We start from the raw sequence: 21388 nt of genomic DNA on the forward strand, positions 1-21388 counted from the left end.
TCTAGTGAAATGCAGCCATTTAACCCAAGCATTCTACTTTGGGGCATTTTTTTCATTCTAGCACAATCGGTGGGAGTTTTAATAATCGAGTCCTAGGTGTTAACTTATGACTGGAGCCTAGGCTGGTTCTCACTGAGGGGCAGTTGCCTTTTCAAAGATAAAAGTTATTAGTGAGAGGGGTGTGACAGCGGGTCTGGACTCTGTGTGGGGAAAATTGATCCAAGTGCCATTCTGGCTTTCATGATTCTTAGTAAGGGTAGGAATTTATAGAAGAGTAGATCAGGGAAATCTGAATGTGACATAAAATCTTTTCATTTTGATTTTTGAAAGGTCTCTGACAATGTCTTATTTTATAGCTTAATACTGACTGGTAAAATGAAAGTACTGTTAGCTGGATTTATAATAAATTGAACAATGGCACAGAATACTGGTTAATGGGATTGTCCATACTCAAAGGGAAATGTTTCAAACACCATGAGCTCCAAATGTTACAGCTGAAAAGGAACAACAACAACAAAAGAAAAATCCAGAAACAGTTGTCTAGTGGAGTAGCACAGAGCTCTATCCTTGATTTATTTCCAGTTTAATATTTGTATAAAGAACGTGGTCAAATTAGTAAATGGCAAAGGAAAAAAAAAAAAACCTCAAATGATCTCTAGCATTTCTACCATGGGATGTTTTGGGAATCCATCCCAAACAAAATTGTCACACATATTTATATGAAACAAAATTGTCAAGAATATCTGTCATTAGATTAAAACAATGGACAAAAAGGGTGAAATATAATAGAGGTAAATGTAAAAACTTAAGAGTGAAAAAAAAATCCATTGGATAGGGCTTCCCTGGTGGCACAGTGGTTAAGAATCCACCTGCCAGTGCAGGGGACACGGGTTCAAGCCCTGGTCCGGGAAGATCCCACATTCCGCGGAGCAACTAAGCCCGTGTGCCACAGCTACTGAGCCTGCACTCTAGAGCCCACAAGCCACAACTACTGAGCCCGTGTGCCACAACTACTGAAGCCTGTGCGCCTAGAGCCCGTGCTCCGCAACAAGAGAAGCCACCGCAATGAGAAGCCCGTGCACCACGACGAAGAGTAGCCCCCGCTCGCCGCAACTAGAGAAAGCCCACACGCAGCAACGAAGACCCAACGCAGCCCAAAATGAAATAAATTTACAAAATATATATAAAAATAAATTGCATAAATATAACCAAGAGAATCTTGTTTTGATAGTAGTTGAGGTAAAAGCTATCTAGGGAATTTTCTGACCAAAAGTTCTGTCTGAATTAAAAGTCTAAAGGGCCTTCTGAAAAGAAGCTAAAGCAACAGCTGGTATGAATAAAACCTAGAGAATAAAAGATGTAAGAACACAGCTGGAGAATTATGCCATTGCTGAGCACTGAGCCTCATTTGGAACCTGAGAGATTAAAGATTGTTCCAAAAAAGATGACCAGGATAGTGAGAACAAGAAAGCTATATTGTTTGAGAAATGGCCGAAGGAAATGGTGGTGTTTCATCTGCGAGGATGACCCAGTAAGTGAAAAAAAGCTTTTACAACATTTGATGAGGAGCTTTGGAGATGATTATTAAATATATTTTTACATATCCAAACAAGGGCTTGGGACCAAAGAGTTAAACTCAGAGAGGGGTCATTTTTGGTTAAATATAACAAAGATGTTGCTATAGATTAGAATCGTCAACAAGGGAAGGGGTTATACAAAACAGTTCACTCTGCATCACTCCATGCATAATCATGAAGGCTGTGACCACGATTTTTAAAAAATGGTTTATTTGCCAGGAGGTTGGACTTGGTGATTTGTAAAGTGTCTTCCTTTGCAGTTTCTATGATTCTATGAAATTTATTTTTTTCTATTCTAAAGAATGGTAGGAGTGATGGGGAATTTTCTTCTAATAGGAATTAGGTCAGTGATATTTGCTTTCAAATGCCTAGTAATAGTAAGCCTGCTACTTTAATGAATAGCAGGGATCTCTAGTGTAAAATATTTGTGCTATTTTATATTTAATATAGATATTGAAATGATTTTCCTATAATTCCTTACCCAATAATCTGTGTGGATATACTGTCATAAAATTAAATTGCTCATATTAGGTATTTTGTCATACCTCTGAGCCAGGCCCTAGGCTATATATAAACTAATGAAATGAATGAGAAGTTGCTTGATCTGGCAGTCAGCTTTTCAAAACCAAGTCCATTAAATCCTAGGATCGGAAATTGCCTCAAATAGTAAGTAAAATAAGCTTTCCTTCATGCTTCACTGACAAACTGTAGCATTACTTACGTCTGTTATTTTTTAGTTTTACTTTTTAGGAAAAAAAGATGACTCATATTTCTCAGTGTAATTTTTTTTTTTTTCTTTTTAAAATCAGAACATGTTTAGAAAGCAAAGACAAGAAAAAATAATAAGCAACCTACTCCCTCCCCCAACTTCCAAACTGGATCAGGGGAAGAGGAGGTTATAAAAAGTGGTCTCCAAAATATATAAGGGAAAGTGAGTTCACCTCAGAAATCAGGAACTCGAAAGACAGTTGAGAGTCAAAAACTACTCTGATTGAGTCTCTTAAAAACGTCATTTGTCTTTCCCTCAAGTGGATTCTCAATGTGGTTCGGAAGTGTTTATGTTTAACCTCTGATTCACTAAGCCTCCTCACCCATTCCTCATAGCCATTGTTTTAAGCATGTACCATCTTATTCAAACATTCAGTCTTGCTCACTCCCAATTTCTATAGATGTCATCTCCTCAATTAATGAGAAAATGAGAATTATTAAGAATGAGTGTCCTTGAATTCACTCTTCTCCATTTTCTTTTTTTGGTGCCTCTTAATGTCTCCTCTCTGTCTCTTGTCTTTTCTCGAAGCCATACTACACCCTCCTGCCAGACTCACCTTCCTAAAGGCATAACTCTGACCATGACACCCAACTAGTCTAATTCTGTTCATCCCAACCCACTGCCTATAGAAAAAATCATTAGCTCCGCTTGGTATTTAGGGCCTTTAATTTAAACTCTAATCAATTTACCTTTCTGGTCTCTCTTACAAATCACCTTTATGCATCTAATTCTGCAGCACCCTTCCCACCTCAAAAAGTAAGCCGAGTGTTCTCTTGCTCCCAAGCTTGGAATCATACCCCACCTTCCAACATCCCCACCACCAAGCAACTGCCATCTAGAGTACTTTTTCATCATCTTTAACTTCCCAAATACTTTCCTCCCTTTCAAAGGCAAATCACACCTTTTTTTCCTCATTGCCCCAGCATTTACCTGTTTGTATGTTGAATTAGATGAATATGTGTTTTATATCCTCTACTAGATTATAAACCTGAGGGATGTGCTGCTTCCTGAATGTTCCATAGTATCTGGCTCTAACAGATACTGAACGCTTGTTTTGGGGTACTTGGGATGGCTATCGTTTCTTCTTCCCTCCCTGATGCAAAAGTCATTGGTTTACCAAATGGGCCAAACCCAATGAGGTGACACCCAAGAAAGCCTTTATTTTTCTCCAAACTCTGCCCTCTAACCTCTTCTGTCACATCTCCCTCAATCTCTCCTTGATAACACCTCTACCATCCATGGCTTCCTGGTCACTTTCAATTATAAAAACAATCTCGTTTAGGTAAGCAACTCTGATTCACTTCCAGGTATTAACATATGACAGTCCAGTCTAAATTAAACTGAGATCTTACACCCAGCCTGTACCCTCAAAGTCATAAAAAAACAAGGAAAGAATGAGAAACTGTCATTGACCAGTAGAGACTGGAAGATAGGACAACTGAAGAAAATGTGTTACCATAGCTTGAATTCTAAACACAAAGAGGAAAGACTGGTGAAATCTAAATAATGTCTGGAATTTTGTTATTAGTAAGGCACCGATGTTAGTTTCTTAGTTTTGAAAATTATGTTATATATATTTCATATATATAATTTTATGTACATATTATGTACATATAACAGATATGTATATAATACATAAGAGATCTATGCGTGTAATATTTTTAAGTTAAAATAATGGGATCTTCTAATCTAAGTTTTTCCTCGCCTCATTCCTACCTCCTGCTCTGACCACTTTTGCTATCTTTCAGTAATATTTACAGGCTCCTGGCAGGGTCTCTTTAAGAATTTAGAGGAACTCACCTCTGTCCTCAAACTTCCTTGATAATTTAAATAAAAAACCCATTCACTATCCTGTTACATATAGAAAATTGACATGTACCGCAGTTAGGGATCATCAGTGAAGAGAGACTTCCTGATAAAAAACTTACAGTGATGCTGGCTTGTACAAACAACAACAACAACACAAAAGAATCCCCCAAAACAAGACACTGGCACAGGGATATTTAAAGCCTGATAGATACTGGTTTGAAATCAGTTCTGCCTGAAGCCAGGGAACAGATGAACAGCTTCTCAAAGTTCCCCATTCTTTCCATGTGTTATTTGTGAATGTCATTTTCAAAAGGGAACATTCCCATCACTTTGAATCCTGAAAAGAGAATTACAAGTGTGTTTAATGGCAGAAAAGCTTAAGAATGAATGGAGGCCTCAAAGGATGTGACCTGAGGGCAGGACAGAAAGAGAGTGTTACATAAATCTGTCAGTAAGTAACATAAATCCATTGGAGCCTAAGGAGCCTTCATAGAATTTCAGCGGTTCCAGTTTACACTTCATTCAGAAGCACCTTTTCAAAGCTTCAGAGCCAGCTCACATCTCTTGGAAATGATACTTTTCACTAGGAATTGATGTTTTCCAATATAGTTAGTGTTTCAATGATTTACAGCTATTGACTTTTAACAGGGATGTGATCACATAGAAAAAACTCTGACATTTCCATGACATTTTCTGCTGAAAGGGGAAAAAAGTAAGATTTTCCTTTTTTCTTTTTCATTCAGTGCTGAGTTAGAGATGGAGCAAAAAAAGGGAGGGGGAGCTTTTGGCCTACAGATAGCATTCTCTTAGTTGCCAGTATGGATGTCATTCTCTGATGTTCATTTTTATGCTACTGTTTTCTCAAACTCTTATGTTCCCCTGATACCCTCAGCTGAGGATACATTATAGAGACACTTATGCCATCAAGCTGTTGAAATTTGAGACTTTTCAGATATAACATGCTTTATATCCAAGAGTTTTATTTACCATGGGACTGTAATTCTGGTCTTGTTTTCATCATTGACAGGTAAAATGCTTGCCAATTTTCCTTTTCCATTTTTTATCCTGATACATTTAAAGAAAAAAAAAAGTGAGACACAACTTCAGGTTCTGTAAGAAAGGCAAGGTATGGGATGCAGAGGTATTATCCTCAAGGGAAATGTCAAAATGCATACCTTAGACAAATCGCTGGTGTAGCTGTCAATGTTGTCAGAAGTCACTTGTCACTATTTTTAGATGCAGCTGAAAAGACTGGGTTACTAGGTGTCCCTTTCTTAACTCTCAGCGTCGCGAGATGCTGATGGATATCATGCAAACTTCTTCTTCAGAGATCTTTGGAGAATGACACACCTCTGTTTTGGAAGGTATACCCGGAGTCCTGATTGAAGGCCATGCAATGATTAGGTCACTTTCCAAAGAGATCTATAATCTTCTAGCAGTTTGTCCTCCTGACCAATTGAGAGTCATTATTTTATTTTTAATAATAAGAGTAAGTAATATTTCTTAAACATATAGGGAATTTATTTCACAAACAGGAACTCTAGCAGTCAGTAATAAGAGCAAGGGTTGCTAAAACTTTATAATCTGATTGCCAAAGGCTGGCAGGGAAGCCAGGGAAACTAATTTGGAAAGTGTTGGTACTGGCTAGTCTCATCTGGAACAGTACGGAATCTACCTGCTCTGAGCTTAACCTCCTGGCACAAACACCAATACACTTTCCAACATTTCTGTGCTAATTAGGATGATGATTCCATGTGCTCTGGAAGCAACGTGAAGATGGGAAGTCGGCTTCCCGGGGTTGGATATAAAGTCACCAGTGAAGGAGCCAATGTGTGTCTTGCAGTTTGCTCTTCGCTGATATTCAGTCTATCCTCCACCTGGATGTTACCATATAGTTCAGTGATTTAATTAAAGAAATCTGTAGTTCTTTGGGGGAATAGAGAAGAAAGAATGAGGGGTTCCAGTGATCTAAGCAGAAAAATGTAATACCAACTTCCAGGTTACTTGGTCCCTAGTTTGGTGCCTACTAAGCAACAACTCTATGAGGATACCTTACACATCATCGTGTTTTTAAACAAAATAATTTCCTAACCATAAAAAAACCACTTCCCTCATATATATCATAATTTAGTGGGGATTATCCCAAGAGATACATTGTATAAAGATAATTAAAAAAAAAAAAAAAAAGAAAGAAAGAAAGAAAGAAGCACTCCTACTACATCTCCCAGAGGAGGCTTCCTAGAGATCTGATGGCCAACACTGAATCCACCTTGTGTGTAAGACTGGAAGTAGAGAGAAGGAAAGAAGAACAGCTTCTTACCACTCAACATGCGTGACAGATATGAACCCACTTGCTTCCTACTCTTTGTATATACAGGGATACCAACAGAATGAAGGACAAAAATAAAGAATTTGATAGGAAACACCCCAAACCATATACTACTCTATAGGCAGAATGATTTTTAATTTCTCATCAACAGAAGTGGTTAGTCATGGGCTCATTAACCACCGCAGCTGGATACTTTGCAAGAGACTGCATGAGGCAAAATGTTTAAGGTGATGACATACACTTAGGAGGTGTATTTTCTAAAGGAAAGAAATATTCCCAAGATCAAACCCACTTAAGGAAGTGCTGAGCATCCAATACAAAAGTAATATAATTGCCATGGCTCTAGAACCAGGATAGGTGTGGTCCATGCAAGAAATAAAATAAGACCAGTGTGTCTAAAATCAAAGAGCAAAAGGGAAAGCACAAGACAAGAAGAGGAGGGTAAGGGAGATAGCGGGGGCCCAATCAGGCAGAGACTCTGAAGCCAAGTTGAAGAACTCAGCCTTCACCCTAAAAGCCATTACACTTTAGCAAAGGGTTTTAAGCAGAGAATGACATGCCCAGACATTTATTAAGTTTTTTCTTTTAAATATTAAAGCCACTCTGTCCACAGTGGGGACAGTGAATTGTGGGGTAGGCAAGAGTTGAAATAGGTGCTGACAACAAATGGCGATGAGAAATATAAGATAAAATGATTCACAAATAATTGGGTATTTTCCGGGAGGGGAGATGAAGAAGATGGGGGAAGCAAGGACAGTCCCCAGGTTTGGGGACTGTATAGCTGAACACCTGTTGATGCCCAGAGAGGCTGGCACCATCTGACCCGCGGAAAGACACTAGAACAGGAAGGGGTTTAGAGTGAGGATAAGTGCAAAGCTTACCAGATTAATTCTGAGATACCTGAAGAGAACTGAGTAATAAGTATGTGGATATATCAGTCTGGCATGAAAGTCTGAGTAATCACAGAAATTCAAGAGTCATCAGCATGCAGAAGTATGGCTGAAGGCCCCAAATAAGAATAAAATTTTAGAGAGGAAAAAGCATACAGTGATTTAAAAACATTCCAAAGCCTCCTATTTCTGTTTTCTCTTCTACTCTCTAACATATTAGCAACTTAACTCTGAAGTTTTATTCCCTCCAAATCAGATATATGATCATTTATACTCTTTATATATCCACACTGTCCCACAACACAGTAAAAGAAGCTAATACTGGCTACCATGTTTGAGTGACTGTTATATCCTACACAGTATGTCACATACTTTAGCTTTAATTATGCTATAGATTTCCACGGTAGGAATCACTATCTCTATTTTACAGATGAAAAATTGAGGTTTAAAGATTTTACTTAACTGTCCTAAAGTCACACAGGAAGTGTCAGAACTAGAATTCTAATCTAGGTTTGAATAACTGGAACATTTATCATCTTTTCACTATACCATGCTACTATTCTCCATAATTATTCAAAAAAGCTAACAGAAGACATCCAATGTAAGACCCAAACAAGAGGGTTTATTTGAAAGTTTTGGAAAAGGGCAACCTCTAGATTTCAGCCAGTTGGGATATATTACTCACCCGTGTATGCTCAGACACATGCTTTGTATCAAGGGGTGGCTGAAGAATTAACCAACATATTAATGAAGGGATCAACCTGCCTTGGAGAACTGAGAAGTATATGTGACAGTCTATAAGTAATTAGGTCTTTAACTATATGTTGTACCTATCAGTATGCGAGGGAATGGCTATCAAGATATCAAAGAGGTGTGAGAACTGAATGTGGTCTTGAAGACCTTCTAGGAATTATTCAGGGAAAGATGGCAGGGAGGGAACTGTGTTCCAGCTGCCAGGGGAAAGGCACATGCCTAGGAGAGGCATGCTATGAGCTGAAATCTGCAAAAGTTTACAGTGGCTGATACCAGATGTGGCTGTCCAGAGGGCGTCATTGGACATTTACGAGTCAAATAAATAAAAGTGGGGATTAAAACAAACAATTACACCCTAGATTAAACATACCTACCTGTGATAGGTATGTTTAATCTAGGGTGTAATTGTTTGTTAAGGGGCAAGCAAGGGACACAAAAATATTAACAGGTTTTTAAACATTTAATGAAAAGCAACTTTATTTAATAAATACATAATACTTCAAAAAAGATACCTACAACATTTTACTGATATTTATTCTAATCACTTTAGCAATAAACATTCCTAAAATCACTGTCAAAGGGGGACAATTCTAAAACCAGACCAAATGAACATTAGGAAGAAAGCCAACTATTTGACAGTGGAAATTTAGGTCAGCAAATTACAGTCTGTAGGCAAAATCTAGCCCACCGCCTGTTTTTGTGCAGCCCATGAGCTAAGAATGGCTTTTGCGTTTTTAAATGGTTGGGACAATCTCAAAAGAAGGTTCTCTAACATGTAAAAAGTTATATGAAATCGAAATTTGAGGGCTCAAAAATAAAGATTTTATTGAAACATGGCCACATCTATTCCTTTGTGTAGTCTCTGGCTACTTTCATGCTACAGTGACACTGTTGAGTAGCTGTCACCAAGACTGCATGGCCCACAAAGCCTAAAAGATTCACTATCTGTCCCTTTAAGAAAAAGGTTGCCAATTTCCAGTGTAGAAAGGTCCCTGCTAATTTCATGAGCTACTGTGATTGTTCTACTGCTTATTTTTCCATAGAAGAAGCACTTCTATCTTTGGATTCAGTAGGCTTGGTATCTAGTTCTTTTGAGTAAAATAAAGAATTTGAACTCAATATCTCAATACCTTTCAGACCTACAGTTCTATGACCAGTCTTACTCAATACATACTGAGTTTCCCCACAGAATATACACAGTATTTAACAGTAAAGAAAATAAACACCTGTGAATACTACCTTTAAAGAACAGTACATTTACCTATTTTGCTTTTTTAATGTAAAAATTCCTATAAAACAAGACTGCTACTTTTACTTTATACAATGATGATACTACTAGCATACCATGAACCTGATTCTTGTGTTATGAGTCTCATTCTTATAACAGATATCAGTTTATGTTAAGTCATCCACATCCCCTAGCATGTTTATTCTTTTTTTCCAAACCAAAATTCAGAAAATACAATTTGACAAAGGTTTTTTTCAGGTCCCCTTCCCTATGTTAGAAGTAATCAGAACTCTACGGCAAATAATATATTGGAAATTCTAGAGCAAAGTTGTTTCAGGGGGAACAGTAGAGAGGGATGTGTATAACTTAGATGCCCAAAAAACCAGAATATAGTATCAGTGAAAGTTGGTCTGTGTGACCACCAAGCAAAGAACTGTGGTCCTGTTAATACCAGGCTTCATCGAATGGAGCCACCTGGCGCAGTCCCAATTCAACACTGTATCCAAACCTGGCGATGCTTAATCGATGTTAATTATAAATGGAGAGAATGGTTTGCTAAAGCCACCCAGAAAATCAGATGCTACACTGAAATAAGGTCAAGACCTCTAATCCAGTCTCAGTCTGACATTCCTCCAAACCCATAAATACACATAGATTTACTAACAGAGTTACATTTCCCCCCTGGATAAATACTACTCAGTTTCTTTGTCTTTCACCTTCTGATCTGTAGTTCCTATTTCTAAGAAACTTGTTTCTGAAATTCTCCCGTATGATGAATTGCATTGCCTGAATTTGTACCCCAGCCAAAGAGGCGAAGCATATTAAACATATGAATCAAATATTCCTTTCTGTCAAGAGATAGAAAAACACGCCTTTATATTTATTTACATTTGCAAGTAGTATGTCTCAACATGTACATGCCTGGATTCATATTTTATTGAAATATGCTGCATTGATTCCTGGTCTGAGATGCATGCTTCCAACACTTGCTGGAATCCGTGGGCTTTGCTAGACTCTCAGGAATTCATGTTCAGAGAATACAAGGACAATTGTGTGGTGATGGGATCTGATGTAATGAAGGAGTGTGAGTTGTAGATGCATTTCAGGGCAGATGGTGACACAAAGCAGAGTTTGATTTTCACATATCTGACTCTGCAGGTTTTAGAAACTGCCTCTTCCTCAGGCAAATTCAAGAATTTATGCTTACCTATGATGGTTCATGAGTGTAGATAAGGATAAGGATAAAGGATAGTGTAGATAAGTGTAGATAAGGATAAAAGTAGCTGCTTTCTAGAAACATCAGGGACTGCATCATTCATCCCTAAAAATTCCAAATTCCTTCACTTGTGATAACTTCCAATGACAGATTCCTGAATACTTCTACCCACATTTTATTTAACCACTAGCAATACCAGCTGCTGATGGGTTAACCTCTAATGATCTCTTTCATACCTTATGTCTTCACTCACATAGTTTCCTCTGCCTAAGTCTTCTTCCTCTAGTATTCAATTTAGGGATCATTCTCTCCAGGAAGCCTCTCTGTTCTCATTGGAAAGGCCAAGTCCTCTGTGATCTCATCTCCCTCTCTGCTTTGCTCTCTCAACAGAAATATTTTGTTTATATACATAGGTTCCAATCTGACTGTGAAATGCAAAAAGAGGTCTGTTTTGCATTTAGCCCCAAATCCCTGTGCTTTGCACATACAAGATGCTCATTAATATGTGTGAGATGGAGTTCCTACTGCTTCCAGCAGACTATTAGAAAGCAGGACTCCTGATTTAGTGAAGAGAATGATAAGCAGTATAATACAGATCAAAACGTTTAGAGGCAATGAGGGGGTAGGCAGGAATAGAAGACGGGACTGGTCATGAGATTTTGTATCAGTCACTTTTCTATAAAGAGGTTCTCCCTGAAATATAGGGAAAAATATCCTTGAAAATAGGGCCTGGAAGCTCCAAATAGGCTCCTTAACATGTCACAATTATTCCTATATTTATTCCACAAGACACATTGCTTGCCTCATTCTAAAATATCATCAGTCTTTCCCACTGTTCATCCAATTTCAAGGCCCGACTTAAGTTATATCCCCTCCTGAAAACCCCCCTTCATTTCTCTGATACCCAGATAGCTAATCTTTTTGTCTGTTTCCAATGCTTCTGGCATAATTTTTGCATATTATTTCACACTGAATTGATATCCAGTTATTTGAGTGTGCAAGTACTCTCTCAGCTATAACATTATAAACTTAAGGAAAAAGAAGGGTATTTTCATACTCTCTTTGTATTTTCTGTGATGCAAGGCAAAACACGGGATATGTGTAACTGATTTCATTAAAATCAAAGAAGTAAAAAATAAAAAACAAAGAAACCTAAGGAAGATGAGATGTGAGCGACTTGCTTCAGAGAAGACTTTGAAGGGAACATCTCCTTGCCCTAAAGATTTGTCTGATTCAGACTTGAGCTAACAAACCACTGGCTGAAAAGGCAGTAAAGATTTTATTACCAAAGAATAAAGCTGTATACTTAAAGACTGCTCATTATCTCCCTGCTTTGCCTAATTAGATATTGGAGATCCAGTCTTTAAGTGGTACCCAGCTGTTGTAGAGACTTGATGTGTTTATTTTACTCGGCTCCCTTGTGGTATCCTGGGCATCCTCACCTTTTCAGGTAGGGGCCAAGTTACAAGTTCTGACCAGTGGGCCCTGAGCAGAGATGATGGATGCCACTTCCAATTCAAAGTGGTCATCTCTTTCCCTGGCACAGAGGCCATGAAGTTCCTGTGTTGAGCTGGCGGCATCACGAGGTCCTAGAGCCTCTTTCAGCATGAATCTGTGAGTAAGTACTTGGAGCAATGTTCCTGCTCATTCAGATCAGACGTACTGTCTTTGTTGTGTTAATCTACTAAGATTTTGGTGTTTGTTACTGTGGTATAACCTCATTCTGGCAAAAACTGCTTTTTAGTATTTCAAAAAGCTTGAAAATTTATAGACTCCTTCAAAGGTCTAGTCTCTCCTTCATCACCCCAATTCCCAGAAGTTTCAAAAGGGGTTGGAAAGGAAGGAAATCACAAACAATTGTTTTATCACAGCCTGGCCACAACCTGAAATGCTTTACAAACACTTCCACTGACCTCAGTTAATTCAGTATGCTTACTTAATTTGCTGTTCCCCATACCCTACTACCATGTGTTCCAAAACTCTCATGGTAGGGCAAACAGATTCCAGTATAAAGAGACAAACTATATATTCCCTCTTAAAACTCTATATCAGATACAAAATATCTCAGTTCTCCGTATGAATCTTCCATTTTCATCAGGGCAAACTCAAATCTTAACTTTCCGATGAATCTCTCCTTAATTGAACCCTAGTTAACAGTGATCTTTATCTGCTGTGAAATATTTTGGCATCCATCAAATATACCCACCTGTATCTTGCCATCTTATAATGTGCTTCTCCTTAACTAGATCATCAAATCATTGAAGATAATAAATACGCATGTGTATTTTTTTCCTCATAGAGTACTAAATAATAGCTATAGTTTCAGATTGCCAACTTTGTGCCAGACACTGTATTTGGTCTTTAAATGTATCATTCTTTCATCCTTACATAATCCAACAGGGCAAGTATTATGCTTTATGTTTTTATGGACTAGACAACTGGATCTGAGAGTGTCAACAATTTATTCCATGCTACACGGAGAGTAAATGGTAGAACTATGTGGCAGCGATTGCTTTGTGTTCACCACAATGCATCTGCTCTTCCTCTGGGGCACACAGCTGGACTACGTTTTCCAGCCTTCCTTGAAGATATAAGTGGCAATTTCTCCAAGTTCTAGATAATATATCATGGGTTACTTGCAGACTTAGCTCAGCAAACCTTTCCACACGATACTCTTTTCTTCCTCTGTCTTTCCACTGGATAGTGACAGCTTGAAAAGTTTGGTTTTCCTGAAAGTTCTGTGTTGAAGTGGCAGTGCTTCTGAGTGTGGAAACACTGCTAAATGCATTCAGTGATTACACGGAAGAGACTCCCACCTTATCCTGCCAAGTGGAGTTTACACGATCAAGACATGTACTTCTGTCTTTTTTTGCTATAACATTAAGCCTATACTCAGTAATACAAGCTAGGATTACAACTTTGATCTGTAAGACCTTACATGCCTTTCCACCATACACATCCAGATATTTTAAATGTTGCATCATTAAAAATACATTGATTTACTGATGAAAAGAAATGCTTGAACATCTTAGAAGCAAGCTATCTAGAAATTTAAATACTTTAGCTAATTTCATATATTCCAAGTTTCCAAAGTTTGAAAGCTTCCTCAACCCCCTCACAAAATTAAAAAAACAAAAAACAAAAAACAAACCCCAACAACTTCACATGGTAAAAAAGTATACCGTAATATGGTTCACTTATCAACTACTGTTTAGTTTTACCTGTTTATATCAATTCTTATAGAAGAGATTCCGTTGTTATTCACAGCTAAGGTCAGATAATTTATGCATCACTTGGAAATGACTGTCAGGTTTCAAGTGGTGATATAAGAGGAAATAACATTCATGTTCCACGTCCAATGTGAATGCATCTGGACTCCATGGCAAACAAATGAATCCCAAGTGAGAAATAATAGATAACTTTTTAAAAACTGCCATCAGTGGATGAGAGATTTATCAAATAATGTCACATATTTCAATCACTAAGGACAGACATTTATGTTCCTATTATAGGCATTACTATACTTCACAAACATTCAGTTATCTTCAGATGATGGTGCTTTCCTACCCTCCTGAAGTTGGAAATAGCCTTGACTTAGTTTGGCCATGGGTCAAATCTGGGTTCACACATTAAATTTCCTATGCTCAACCCTCTAGCACTACTCTTCCCCTGCCATAAAGATTATGGAAGCCCATGTTGAAAACAGGATGTCATAAGATCAAAGCAGTCTGGAATGCATTGGACATTCCAGTTGCTCTGAGGGACAGATCCCATGGAGAGATGCATGGGCTCAAAGTAGACACTGCATGAGTAAGAAATAAAGTTTTGTAGTATTAAGCCATTGACATATATGTCAAAACATGTAAAACAATAGTTGAAGTGCCAGAGATTTAACTCATTTTCTAGACGGTGACTTGATAGTTACCTTCCTTTCCAACCATCTATAAATATAAATATATAGAAATAAATATATACACACACATATACATATATATGTATATACATATGATGAATTTTCAGACTGCCAAAGAACTTGATGAAACTGTTACATTGATTTGACCACTTAGCGGTTTCTACTACTGTTCTTGAAAATCAAGTGATAGAAATAAAATTTGCAGAAGACATTCACAATAAGCAGTACTGAAATAGTTCCTGGAACCCTTTAATTAGTTTAGCTGAAATACTGCATTCCGTATAGTATTAAAATATAGGTGATCTGAATAACATAAGCCATAACATTTTGTTCCATTTCTTTTCAAATTTTTAAAATATTTATTTATTCATATTATTTTTGGCTGCGTCGGGTCTTAGCTGCGGTGCATGGGATATTTGTTGCAGTGCACGGGCCCCTCTCTGGCTGTGGCTTGCAGGCTCAGTAGCTGCAGCCCCCAGGCCCAGCCGCCCCGTGGCATGTGGAATCTTAGTTCCCCGACCAGGTATCGAACCCACATCCCCTCCACCGGAAGGTGGACTCCCAACCACTGGACCACCAGGAAAGATCCCAATTTCTTAAATTGATAGCACCACCATGCATCTAGCCCCTACCACAGCCCACATTAAGTTTCATAAGATTATAGACTGGGTGTCAGAAGGAAGCAACTGTGGACTGAGTGCTGAATTAAAACGTCACTATTTCTGTTGTCCTTAACCAGGGATGTCCTTGCTCGAGTAACAGTCACTCTCCGATATGCCAGATCTAGCCCAGCCATTGGGTGTAGCCCAGTAAAAGAACTATAATAGGGATAGAAGCATCACCTACTGCAATGAGAGAAGATGAGTTCCATTCTCTATTAGTATTTAAATCAGAGGACCAATACATCGCTGAATGCTACTGTTCATATGTAACCGTAAATCTGCCATACTCTGTGTTCTTTATTTCATACTGAGCAGGACTTCTGATTAGCTTATATTTTCAGGAATTCTACATTTCTCCTACAGTGCCACAACTTTTTCTGCCACTTGCTGTTACAATAATATCAGAAGAAATGGCAAATTAATCTTAGTGACTGTAGAAACAGTCGGGAAAGACTTTCAAATTGAATTCAATGGCTTATTAGTTGTAACTGCTGTCTCTTTCCTGGTTTAGCTGTACCGCTTTGAAAGAAATGTCATATAACAATTAGAGAATCACTTCCACTGCCTCTTGCGAAATTGTCACTTAACCTATTTTTCTTCTAGAATATTAGAAATTTTATATTAAGGACAATGATTTTTTTCCATCCTAGTGTTTGTTTACAATATGCTTTCACACGCGTTTTCATGTTTATGTTCTCAAACAAACCTAATAAAGTAACTTTGATTGTTTTCCTTCATTTTGCAGATAAGGAAATGAATCTCAGAGATGTTGACGTTATACCACAAGTCGGTAACCATGATATAGCTATTAAATAGAAGATTAATGGCTCAAATTCCATTTTTTAATTCTAGAACCTCAGCTCCTTACAATAAACCACACTGCCTAAAAACAGTGTGTAGTAAATATATGTCAAGAAACATTTATTAAGCTCTCGCTTCAGACTAATCCCTTTTTTTTTTTTTTTTTTTGGCCACACCAAGTAGCTTGTGGGACCCTAGTTCCCTGACCGGGGATCAAACCCGGGCCTTTGGCAGTGAGAGTCCTAACCACTGGACCACCAGGGAATTCCCCAGACTAATCCCTTTGAGGTATATAAACAGGGAACACTAACCTCTGTTCTTGAAAAGTATATAACATACTTGAAGAGACAGTTTATACCACGGTCATGTAGAGCACATTACAAGTATAATAGGACTGCATGAAATGTAACAAAGCAAAAAAAAAATGAGTGATGTTGTTGAATGGCTACCCAATCCATCCCCCATGGCCTTCTTTTTTGCCTCCCACTATAAAAGCAGGAAAGCCAGTGCTTCACTTTCAACCTTCCCTTGCAACTAGACATGGCCATATAATGTGTGATTCTGGTTAATGAGATGTACGTAGAAATCTGGGGAGGGGGATTTCTGGGAAAACCTTTTCCCTCCTGATAAAAAGGGCCAGACACAGGTGGTGCAACCCTCATCTGTTCTCCGGACTCTGAACTCAGAAATAATGGGAAGCTGCAACTGTCACTTTTCAAACGTGAAGGAAAGACAGGCTATTTCTTAAATAATTACAGTATCTTCATTCCTTCTGACTTCTTCCTGAGTGGGAAAAAATAACCACTTATCAGTTAAGCTGTTGCCGTCTCTTAGAGCTGAATAAAACAGTAACTGATACACGTAAAAGCTATGAGGGGTTCAGCTCATACCTCTTCTGTGAGAAGATTACTGACTAGCTGATCATCAGAGATGGCACTGGCTGGCTGGGAAAATGAAGTTGACGAGGAAGGAGACATTCGGTTGTGCTGATGCGATGACACGAGATTATGACATCCTCAAATGCCAGGATGAGGCTTTTAGTTCTTGAACAGCAGAGTTACATGAAGAAAATACATTAAAAAAAATTAATCTAGCAGTGGTGAGTGAGAAGAACTGCTGAGCTAATTAATTAAGAACTTTTCTACTTATCATCTTGGATGCCACCGTTTTTTACTTTTCACACGTTTCCAAGCACTACTGTAAGCCCAACAATTATTGACAATGAAAGATAAGCCCTGATATAAATTATGGTCAAAGTTGAAAATATCAGAAGAAAACACATTTGTGAATTTCTTAGTAAATATACACAAAATGAAAGGTAAAAATGAAGTATAGGGCAATTTGTATAAATTAAAGAAAAGCTTATGTTCTTTTCTGTAAAATACTCAAGCAGAAGTTAGCTTTTATCCTTTCTAGGTTTTACCCTTTCTTGAATTGAAAAAAAAATGTCTCCTAAGGCCCAATATTTGTGGTATTGCTTCCGTCTGTTCTTTTTTTCTCTCATTATTTAACTTTAGATATATTTTTGCAGTTTTTGTGATATATGCCATTCTTTATCGATTTATGATTTAAGTTAAGAGAACATACGAAGCCTGGTGTTTGCGCCTGTGTGTTAATTTCACTATACTTTCAGGTTTTCTCAAAGGTTTTGGTGGTTATGACAAAGATAGCATGAAAAAGACACTTTGTAAGTAAAACTATCTTTTATTTTGCGTTTTTCTCTCTATGGCTTTTATGAAATCTATATTCGAGTTTTTCCATCTCAACAGTTTTCCTATACTCCTTTCCTTTACTATTTTTTCAATGTCTAAAGACAATTAGAGCTGGGAGGGATTTAGAGATTATATACTCCTGCTTCTTGATCTAGTGGCTAAGAAAGCAGAGGCCTGAAGCTTGATAAATGAGTGGCCCAAGGTCCCAGTTCTAGTCAGCTGGAGCTGGGACCAGAACCATTACATCACAAAAGTGTTTTCCAATTAGACAGTCATCTTTTTTTTTTTTTTTTTTTTTTTTTTTTGTGGTACGCAGGCCTCTCACTGTTGTGGCCTCTCCCGTTGCGAAGCACAGGCTCCGGACGCGCAGGCTCAGCGGCCATGGCTCACGGGCCCAGCCGCTCCGCGGCACGTGGGATCCTCCCGGACCGGGGCACGAACCCGCGTCCCCTGCATCGGCAGGCGGACTCTCAACCACTGCGCCACCAGGGAAGCCTGACAGACATCTTAAATGTTAGCAATGCTTTAGTTTACCTTCAGTAATTTTATTTTAAATATGGTTGCTCTAGTCTCCATCCCTGGAGATTCTGATTAAGCAGGTCTAGAGCTGGTCCCTGGAAACTGCACTTTAAAGGTTTTTCTCAGGTTATTTTGAAGCAGTGATCTGCAGGCTACATGCTGAAAAGAAGTGCATTTTGACTCATCTAAAAACATCCATTAGGTCATCTCTTCCTGTCAACAAAAATGTATGACTTTTGGAACTTACTGATTGATAGGTAAGAAAAACCTGTCTGTTCTCTATAATATGTATTATATCAGGCAGCGATATTTCCAGCTTTAGATAATATTTCAAATTAACTTTGACAACCAGCCACACACCTTAATTATGCAAAACAATCTTTAACATACAGATGTTAGGCATGTGGAAGGGAGGTACACTGTCAGGTGCTGACAGTCAAAATAAACCAAATCATGATAAATAGTGGATAAAAATTAAGTCACTTGTGTTAAATCTTGTTTGTTAAAGCCTTTTTAATGGTAAAAAATGTTATCTCTTTAAGTTTGCACTGTATTTCCTTAGAGTACTAATATGAAAAAAGGTAACTCACTGGTGAAAATATATTATTTTAATAAAGACATATACTTGAAGAGTTTCACTGGTTGTATTACATACACAATTTATTTAATTTAGGTTATTCTTGGCAGGGACAATGTGTATATTGTACCAGGTGTCACTGATTTCTTTATGGCAGCGACTCAAATCGTTGGCATAATGTTGAAGGGGAAAAATGATCAGTTAGAAAGATTCTGCATAACTGAACCCTCTTTCCACTGTCAAAAAATTATACTTTGCTGTTATGGGGAAGCAGACACAGACATTTGTATTCCTAACAATAGTTAGGAATACAGTAGAATACCAAGTGTGATTAACAATATAAGCTGCAGAAAAATATACATTTACAAATATGTCCAATCCTCTGAATAAACCAAGGCTTTCTATTTTATCTACCACACCTACAAAAGCATTGGGGAAACTGACAAAAATTTCAACCAATTATCACATATTCATGTTAACACTGTATCCATCAGGAATTAGACCTCCCCTTAGGGTCATAAATATGAGAATATTTTAATTTTAATTTCCTTGCAAATTTGCAATATGAGTATTCATCCAAAGTAAGTGAAATTCACCAAGAGCAAGTGTGTAGTGCACAGAAGTGATAAAGCCATTACTTTATAATAAGAGAAGCTAGAAAGAGTGTGGAAGTTACAGATAAACATGTTTGTTGGGTATTTCAGGGCTTAAGTATTTATCTGATTGTGGAATAGAGAGATTTTAGAGTTAATTTTGCATCTGATGTAAGCAAACTATGAACCAGAACAGTATATACAAAACTGTGATAATTCAGAAGTGCAAACACATCTAAGAACTCAAGCATGTATGCCAGAGAAATCCTACAAGTTCTAAAATGACAACTGCTAATATAAAGGAGCAGTTTATGTAAACTTCCGTGGCATTTGGGGAAACTGTTAATACTAACTGAAAACCTCATAACTCACCAATACTTTAGAGAGGAAAAGGTCACATATATGAGGAATTAAAAGGAAGGAAAAAGGTAAAGTGACAAACTCCCTCAATTTGCCACTAGAGGCTTCAGAACTAAAAGAAGTCAAGATACATAGAGAAAAACTGAATAAACATGGATGACGGACAGTCATAGAGAGCAAGCTAATAAGAGATTCGATGTTTACAATGGCAGTTAAGCAAGTAGGTCTATAAACACTTCTCCACAGGAAAAAGGAAGCTGTATACTACAAAGTTAGGTCAAATTCTCAGATATATAAATGTCAGAAATTTGTATCTGTAATATGAAGGTAAATAAAATGATAATCACACACGTATGTGTTGGGGTAGGCCACCCCAAAATGTGCCTCAATGGCATATTGATTATTTTGAATTAGTTACTTAAGAAACAGCCAATTCAGGAGGAATGCTCAGACCCTCCTTTCTTTATTCCTGAAAGCAGAAAATGAATCTCCCACGTGAAAGGTGCCCTCCTGGCATCTGGAGCTAGAAGGACATGCTTATTGCCAAAGACAGGGAATTTGGGGCCAAGAACAAACCTTGTGACTTCTTTAATTTAATTCCCAAGCCCAAATTCTGTTTAGATTCTTCATTAATTGGGCACTCAAAATCTAAGTGTCTTTTTCCTGTCAATTCCTTACAGATGTATTGTTCCTTTGTCTATAATGTATAAAAGCTGCTTGCTTTTGCCACCTATTTCTACAAGACCTCTGTGAGCACGAATTAAAATGTTTCTTTTTCCCTTGTTTTGTGTCCAGCCACAAGAATTTAAGAAGGATAAAGGGAGAAATGTCCTCTTCTCCAACATATGATAAGAGGTTTATGTAGGTATGCAAACAACCATTCAGTAATATAGACAGAGTAATAGACTGTTTCTTATAAAAGTTACTAAATTAATACAGCTAGCTAAGATTTTCCTCAGAAAACACAACTTAGTCAAATAACTCCACCAACGTATCATGACACATCTGGGCTTCCTTTTTGAAATTCTACCCAGAAGTTTATGGTCCACATGAAAAACTTTCTTTCTGAAAGTATTATGCCACCTTAATTTTAACCAGAATAGGATCTCTTGTTTCATAACCTTGGCACTGCATAACGTTTGGTTATATCACCAAATCAATGTATCCACTAGCGGAAGGAATTTTTAACACATTAAAGTTCAAAGAATATTAAACGAGCTAAAGGAAAACTAAAAAGCAAGTTACCCCGTTAAAAAGAAATTACTGGGATTCCTTGGTGGTGCAGTGGTTAAAAATCTGCCTGCCAGTGCAGGGGACATGGGTTCAAGCCCTAGTCGAGAAGATCCCACATGCCACGGAGCAACTAAGCCCATGCGCCACAACTACTGAGCCTGCGCTCTAGAGCCCGTGAGCCACAACTACTGAGCCCACATGCCACAACTACGGAAGCCTGCACGCCTAGAGCCCGTGCTCTGCAGCAAGAGAAGCCACTGCAATGAGAAGCCCGCGCATTACAATGAAGAGTTGCCCCCGCTCGCCACAACTAGAGAAAGTCCACGCACAGCAACAAAGACCCAACGCAGCCAAAAATAAATAAATTAATTAATTTTAAAAATTACCATAACCAACAATGGGTGAGATCTTTATGGAGGAAATTACAAAACTTTATTGAAAGTGAAT

General features: G+C 37.9%; 1 protein-coding gene across 3 annotated transcripts in view; it reads right to left on the reverse strand.

The window, feature by feature from the left end:
- The window catches only part of DCC (DCC netrin 1 receptor), a 1166577-nt gene that overhangs the window by 883900 nt on the left and 261289 nt on the right, over nt 1-21388 (reverse strand). The window lies entirely within an intron of this gene.

The sequence above is a fragment of the Kogia breviceps genome, chromosome 15, assembly GCF_026419965.1.
Source record: "Kogia breviceps isolate mKogBre1 chromosome 15, mKogBre1 haplotype 1, whole genome shotgun sequence".
NCBI lineage: Eukaryota > Metazoa > Chordata > Mammalia > Artiodactyla > Physeteridae > Kogia > Kogia breviceps.